General features: G+C 17.0%; 1 protein-coding gene across 1 annotated transcript in view; it reads left to right on the top strand.

The window, feature by feature from the left end:
- Positions 1-8738, top strand: part of LOC102677135 (protein rhomboid-like) — a 33251-nt gene that overhangs the window by 23437 nt on the left and 1076 nt on the right. The gene's annotated exons all lie outside the window — the stretch shown is intronic.

The raw sequence follows: 8738 nt of genomic DNA, 5'->3' as shown, positions 1-8738 counted from the left end.
ACATTTTGAAAAATATTTAATATTATTAAAATTTAAAATTAATATAATTGTTGAATAAATTATTGAATAAACTTGATCAAAACAATGAAATAATGAAATAAAACTATGATTAATATAAAAATTATAATTATAATATATTATATAATTCATGATTTCTGATTAATAATTATTGATTAACGAATAAAAGAACTAATCAAAAATCATGATTATTTTAATATTAATTATAAAATATTTACATTTTTCATTATAATTGTCAATAATTCATTTATAATAAAAATACTATGAATATCTTTTTACTAATAAATATTAATTGAAAATAAATATTAATTGAAAATATTCAAATTTTGTTGTTATTTATTTAAAATTTTTAAAATATTATATTTATGATTCTGTTTTACAAATAGATAAATCTGTAATTTGAGTGATATTATTCTCAAAATTGAAAAAAACTCATTATTATACGGAATAATTTTTTGTCTTTTTAGAAAATTTTTTTTATATATATATAGTATTTTAGATAAAAATGAAATATATAATTATTAATTTATAATTTATAATTATAAATTACTTGATTAATGATTATAATCATTATGATTATTTTTAGTAAACCAAGTACAATAATCATGATTGTTAATTATCTACTATTTAATTGTATTATTGAGCGTATACCTATTAAAAACCTATATATATATATATAATTTATAATTTAACTGAAATTAGTAGTTATGTAAAATATTATTGTAAACATTTACTTTTTATTGAATCGGTAAAGAAATTTCTATTCGAAATAGAAAAAAAAATAAACAATTATTATAAAATAATTATAATTATATATATTTTATAAATTAATTATAAAATAATGCAAAAACTTGAAAATATCAAATTTAATTCAAACATTTTGTCAGTTTCTTTCTCTTTATTCTTTGTTATAGCGAATTCTATATGTTCTTTTCTGAAACTTAGAACTCAAGGTACTTTCTCTCGGTGCAATGTGAATATTTCACTATTGAATTAAACTACTTTTCCATTAAAAGCTTGTTAATTTTGTTTCTTTCCTATTCAATGAGTGCGTTCGAAAAGAACCATTGAAATTCCAACATGCGCTTTCGTGATGACCTAATCGCGAGTCCTGAAGCGAGAAAAGAAATGACAAGAATGACACTCGTGAACTTATTTGTCCTGTCTCAACAACTGATCGCATTCTTTATTGCGTTGACCACATTGCAAATTAGATGCGATGATTCTCAAACTCATAGAAGATGCAAATTGTTCGCCTAAGAGGCTCACGTTTTCATCGACCGATTCAGCTTGCAGATTAGGTAGCCAAACTCCGTTTTGGAATTCCTGTATCGTAACCATAGTTATTTTTTTCGATGTGCTGTCTATAAAGAATTTTCTTATATTATCTTGAACGAAAACGAAAATATTATTGAACGAAAGCGAAAAATTTTTTATAGTGCTTGATTATTTACATTTAGTACATAGTTGAGCTATTATTACCTCTCTAAATTATCGCCAAATGTCACTATATATAAATGTCTTTATAATATAATAAAAATAGTAGTAATAATATAATAGAATAAATAAAATAAAACATTAATTCATTAAAACATAAGTAATTATTATGTTTGTAAAATTATTCCTAAATTTATAATATATTATTATGGATTTTGGAAAAATGTTTTATAAAATCCTTTCATAAGAATATGAAAAAAAATAATTTCTATAAATAAAGAATCTTATTATATAAATATTCTTGACACATTGAGATAAAAAAGTTTTATTTAATTATTAATTTTTAAATTATTAAATTTGAGATAATAAATTTTTTTATTACATAATTAAATATTATTACTAATTAACTAAACACATATATTTTTTTAATTTTAATACACTACTAAGAAGTCAATCATATCAATATTTAAATTGACTTTTATTATTTCAATAAAGAAATAAAAATGAAATATGTAAAAATTTATATATGAAACGATATAAATTTATGTTATGCTAAAAATATATAATAATTTATTCAGTCTTAATAATAATACACAACATACAAATATTTTTATTTTGTGACTAAATATAATAAAATGTAAATAAATTTTTCGAAAAATTATTTAAAAATTCCTATGATAAAAAATTACAATAGAAAATAATGCATTTGAAAGAAACAAAAATAGTTTTTTTCTTCTTTTATAACTTAACTAATAATTTTTTTTGAATTTTTAATTTGATGAAGTATATATTATAGAAAAGCTATTTCTTCTTTGATTTCGATGATTTTTAAGTATATTATAGAGAACAAAATTCTGAATAATTTTTTCTTTATATATTTTTCTTTATAACCGATCTTAGCTTTCGGGATATTTATAAAAAATTTGTTTTTTATTATAAAATATGTAGAATTTTATGAATATATATTTATATTCATGATAATATAATATTCATTTATTTTTTGTTAATACAAAGTGTTCTAAAAATATAGGAACATTCCTTAACTGAAGATTCCTGAGATGATTTCAAGCAACATTTTTCTTTGCAAAAATTTTCGTTATGACTTTTTTAACGAGTTATTAACAAAAAAAACTAATCACGAAACGTATGGCATAATCAAGCCGCGATGTTAGCGTTGGTTACATGCTGTCGCGCTGACCGAAGTCCAAGTAACATATTTGATAGAAAGTATATTGAATATTATAACAAATATTTTTTTTTTTTATAAAAAATTATGTAGAATTATATCATGAACAATCAATAAACTATAATATTCAATATATAATATATAATATATATTATTAAATTTATTAAAACTAAGTTTATATGAATTTTTTTATATAAACAAAATCTTACATTTGATTATTCGAACTTTGGTAAATTTCCCATTATCTGAATTACGATCAAATGTCATTTTATTTATATAAATTTTTTTATAATATAATATAATTGAATATATATATTATATTTATGATACAAAATAAATAGAATTCATCAGATAATTATTATACTTGCAAAATTATTATATTTAATATTATTATTGCTTTTTAGAGAAAATATTTCATCAAATTCTTTTATATAAATGTAAATTCCTATTAATTAATAAGAAATAAATTAATGAATTAAGTGATCCTATTATATGAACAGCCTGATTATGTGAACGTACTTCATGCTCGATAAATTCATATAAATAAAATTATAAACATATCACAACAAACTAATAGGTATATTCGATCAAAAAACTACTTTCTCATGAATTGCGAAAGACTTGATAACTTTACATTATATAATACTTGAATATTTCATAAATTCATCATTATTAATGTTTATTCATAGAAATCCATAAATTGCCAAAGTTTTCTATGGATAAATACTAAAGTGTAATAATATTAACATTTTTTGGATATCATTATTATGATGTATTTATATAAACAGTTGATATTGTAGTTACACGCTAACATTTTTTCAAAAATGTATACGTATACACGAAATTCCATATAGTTAGAAATTCCAAATAGTTATAAATATTTCAAAAATTAAAGTTAATTATATGTACAGAAAAAAATTATTTAAAATTTTTTATAACATATTTAATATATTAAATAGGAGGTAATTTTTTTGCAATTCCAACAAATATGTTTTATATGTTATATTTATTACAAAGAATTGAAACAATCTATCTTGAATTGACTTTGTTATGGAATTAACTTTGTTAAATAAAAAATAATATTTTCATTTTCCAATAATTAATATTTAAAATTATTTTTACAGATATTTCGAATAATTTTTTAATTTAAAATTAAAATCATTATGAATAANTATTTTACTTAATAATAATTTAATAATTTTTAGAAAGTATTTATTTATATATAGTCTTTTAAAATGTTTTATTCAAATATATTTAGATTAATTAGGAATTTTGGTAATTAAAAAAAATAAGATATGTAATAAAATCTTTAATTTATCTAAAAAATAAGTTTTTTCATATGAATAAATTAAAATCTAATTATATTATTTAAAATTATATAGACATATATTTACTTTATATTTCAAAATCAATTTCAGAAATATATTGTTAAAATTTATAAAAAATTTTTCTATTAATTTATATTCTTAAAATAATATTTCAATTACTATCAAATACTATATGATATTAAATAAAATTAAATTTAATTTTTATATTAAATTTAATTTAATATTTAATATCTCATGTTATATCTCTTATTTTATAATTATTTTAATAAAAATCAATAATAATTTAATAATAAATATAAGTCAACGATTTTCATCTGCTAATTTTTTTGATATTGCAATAATTCATAATATTTATTCACATTCTTGATATTAAAGAGATTATAATTTTATCTTTTCACAATCATTTTATAATAATAAATAATATTCAATACAATTAATTTGTAATAATAACACTTCAGACTTAGGAAAGAGATTGTAAGATGATCACATTAAAAAAATTTAATATGAGAGATGATAGAAAATAGCGAAACATATCAAATGGATATTATCTCGAAGAGTTTTCATATTATTGAGTAGAGGAGATAAGCTTGATCATCTTATTCTTCGCAAAGGAAAGTTTTCTCAGTTAACAAAATAAAATTCATAATTGCCTTAATTTTACTATCTACACATTATTATTGTTACAATAATTGTAATTCAACGAAGCAAAATTTTTCAGAAAGCATCATTGATCTTATCGTTTTTTCGATTTGACTTCTACTTTTATCTTTTGTCTAATTCGCGCTATAAAAAATAAAAATAATTTTAATTTGCCTATTACGATTTTAAATAATATCGCGTTTAATGTGTTTCAGATTGACTGTATTTTTTAATTTAAAAATTATAGATTATTGATCAATTCTTAAGTTAAACGATTGTTAATCAGTTTATTGTCTGTTAACAATTATCTAATGATTTTGAACTAAATGAACGAAAACAAAATATATTTTAATATATTATAATATACTCTAATATTTAAAAAAAAAAATATTAATGAAATTTTATTTTATAATTATTCTTTTCCTATACGTATATTAATATCATAGAATTCATTTATATTTAAACCTTTTAGTATAACATTTATAATTTTTACATTAAATGTATAATTTTAACGATTTGTGGATATTATTATATAGTTTAATATAATAGTAATATTATAGCATATATTATAATATCTATTTATTATTATATATTATATATATAATATTATATAATTTAATTTCTATAGTTTTTATAAATGTAACTGAGATATAATAATCATGATAAATAAATATTTTTTTTAAATATAATTCATATTAATTTTTTACTTTTACTTAATTTTATTAAATAATACATTTATATTAAAAAATTATTATATATTCATGTACATAATATATGTCAAATTCTTTAAACATACATCAAAATTTAATGAAATTTGAGACATTACATTATTTTCCTAACTTAATTTGTTATAAAAGAAAAATCTAAAAATTTACCGTAATATTTTTTTTCATTGATTTTTTTTTATTTTTCTACATTTTAAATTTTCATAAAATCGTAGATATAATATTAGATATGAAAAATTAATTTTGACTAAATCATGGAAATGTTTTTTTTTATTTTCAAATATATTTTATATAATATATTTGCTATTATAATACAATTATTAATAGTTATTATTAGCTATTATAATATAGTTATTTAATAGTTATTATATAATAGTTATATAATAGTTATATAATATAATAATTGTTCATGTAAAATGTTTTGAAAAATCTAGAAAACATTAGAAATAGAAAAAATGTTGGATAAGATATCAAATATTATTTTTTAATTTGGTTTTATTAATTCGTACTGATTTTCTTCGTTATCATCTCTATATATGAAAAAATTAAAATGAAATCACAAATTTATATTTTATCTAGTACCTTTTTTTAATATCATAAATTAATGAATAAAGAGTTAAACGATAAGTAACGATAAATAATGAAAAATAAATTTTTAGAAATGAATTGAATCATAAAATAATTTTGATATTTCGTTATTATATTGATATTATTTATTTATTCATAGATATATATAAGATTATTTTCTTAGAATAATTTATTCATTTTACAATTAATGTATTTCAGAGTTATCTATTATGATTTCATTAAAATATCAAACAAACAAATTCATCACAAAATATTTTATTATCTGCAATATATAATAAAAGACAAAGAAATTATCAATATTGTTATATTAAAAATTCGATAAATAATACATAAATTTTCTTTTAGAATTTAGAGGATTATACAATGTTTTAAAATAATGATATGAATTTTATACTAACAATAATTGGATAAAATGATAAATAAATTCATCAATTAATTTTTCATCTTATAATCAAATATAACTATAAAATAATTATAATCAAAGATAACTATAACATTATGATTTTTTATAAATAATTTTATTGCTATATCACATAAGAATTAAAAATCTGCACAAAATAAAATCTAATTTTGAATTCTGAAGAATTATCACTGAAGAATATCTTCTCATATATCAATTTCAAATCAATCTGTTATCATTTCCGCAGATCACGCTAAATAACTCAAAATGAATCAGTCGTAAATTCAAGAAAATAAATAAAAAAAAAAATCATATAAGATTATTATAATAAAATTAGTTATTCTTTTTTTAAAAAAATTCTTTTTTTTATATAAAAAATAAAAAAGTTACACTTATTTTCATTTAGGATCTTTCTCTTGTCATTTTCCCTATTTCCAAAATTCAAGATTGCAAAATTATAATAAAAAATTTAGTTCATCAAAATTATAACTCTTCCTTTTTATTTTATTTTTCCTATTATTTTATGTTATATCGACTTATTTTTTTTTATATTTTTCTAAATTACAAATAGATTATAATAACAAAATAAATAATCATACATCAAATTTGCATTATTTTATTACTTATTGTTTTTAATAGATATAAATAATTCAAAAAATTGATCTATTTCAAAATGATTTATTTCTTATTATCATTTTATTATTATAATTTATTTATTTTTTATATTTATAGATTACACTTTTATACAATCACATTTTTTTAACAATAATAATATTATAATATAACATAACTAAATTATATTTATTTAATATCTATTATCTATTTCTTGATTTCAAAGATTAAAATTTACAAGATTTGATATATATATGATTACAATATTGAAATATTAATAGATTAAATTAGATTAAAATGAAAATAAGAAATTTAACTTCTATATATATAAAACCTATTTAATATAAATATATATAATTACTAGAATTTAATTTATTCCTGAAACAGATATGCTTCTCATTTTTACTAAAAACAAACTATTAATGAGAATACAATAACAGAATGATTAGAATATTTTTGATTACTTTAAATTACTTTAAAATCTGATCATTTTATTAGTTAACTATGTTTAATCATCAAATACTTTGAAAATAATCAAATTTTCATTAATTCAATAAATAACATAAAAAAATTAATTAAATAAGTATGAAATATTCAAAATAAATTAAATAATTATGAAGATATTCAGATTTCAAATCATTTCGATATTTTAACCACTTCGATATTTTAATATTTAATTAATCAGTATAAGATTAATTAAATTTATATTCATTATTTAATTATATTTATATTTATATATATACGTTTATATACGTATATATATGTATATATATTCTTAAATATTATTTTTGATTGCTATATCTAAATTGATACTGACTAAGAAAATTGTGTGTCAAAATATTATTTATCGATAAAACCATTCTTTTCTTATGTATTGCCCTATGATATTTTTATTTTAATAATGTAATAATATAATTAAAATTTTTCTTATTAATACATTCAATATCGATATATATATACGCGCGCGTGTGTGTGTGTGTGTGTGTGTGTATGCTATAATCAGATACAAAAGTATTCGTCTTTTATATTACAAAAAAATTTTCTTTCAGTTATTTAAATAATTCTTCAGATTTTTTATAAAAAATAATTCTAAATCATAACATCAAAATTAATTTTTCTATAGAATAGAAATAATTTTATATTAGAAAAAAATTATCTTACTTCTGAATATATTATATGTACTCTATAATTTATCAAATTTTTTTCAAATATATTATTCATAAATAAAATACTATGTAAAATTACTTCTTTGAACAGATTTTACATTATTGGAAAGATTAAACATTGAAATAATTCTACTGATTATCCATATCTTTTGTTAATTTTACGTTTGCGCCTTGGAAGTGATTACTTGCAATAAACACTCGCTTGCTAAATAGATTATAATTTCTTTTAACATCATTAGATTCGACTGTTTAGATAACATGAATGAAAATGGAATGCAATTTAAAATTTTCAAACACACAAAGTACAAATAATATATCGAATAGATATATTACACTATATAGTACACTATATAGTGTACTATATAGTACACTAAATATATTACTTCATTTATCAATAATAACTATCTTTCAATTACTTATAGTATAATATAATATTGTATAATGTAATATTACATTCTTAATATTATAATATTATATTATATTTAATTTTTATTATATATATATTATATTATATTATATATAATTTTTTCATTTTTAATTTATAATATTATACAATGTAATATTATATTTTAATATTATAATATATATAATAATATTAATTATTACATAATTAATATAATTATAATAAAAATAAAATTA

Source organism: Apis dorsata, unplaced genomic scaffold, assembly GCF_000469605.1.
Source record: "Apis dorsata unplaced genomic scaffold, Apis dorsata 1.3 scaffold_1062, whole genome shotgun sequence".
In the NCBI taxonomy this organism is placed as follows: domain Eukaryota; kingdom Metazoa; phylum Arthropoda; class Insecta; order Hymenoptera; family Apidae; genus Apis; species Apis dorsata.
Note: the sequence above shows the minus strand (reverse complement) of the source record. Positions and strands in the feature narration are given on the sequence as shown.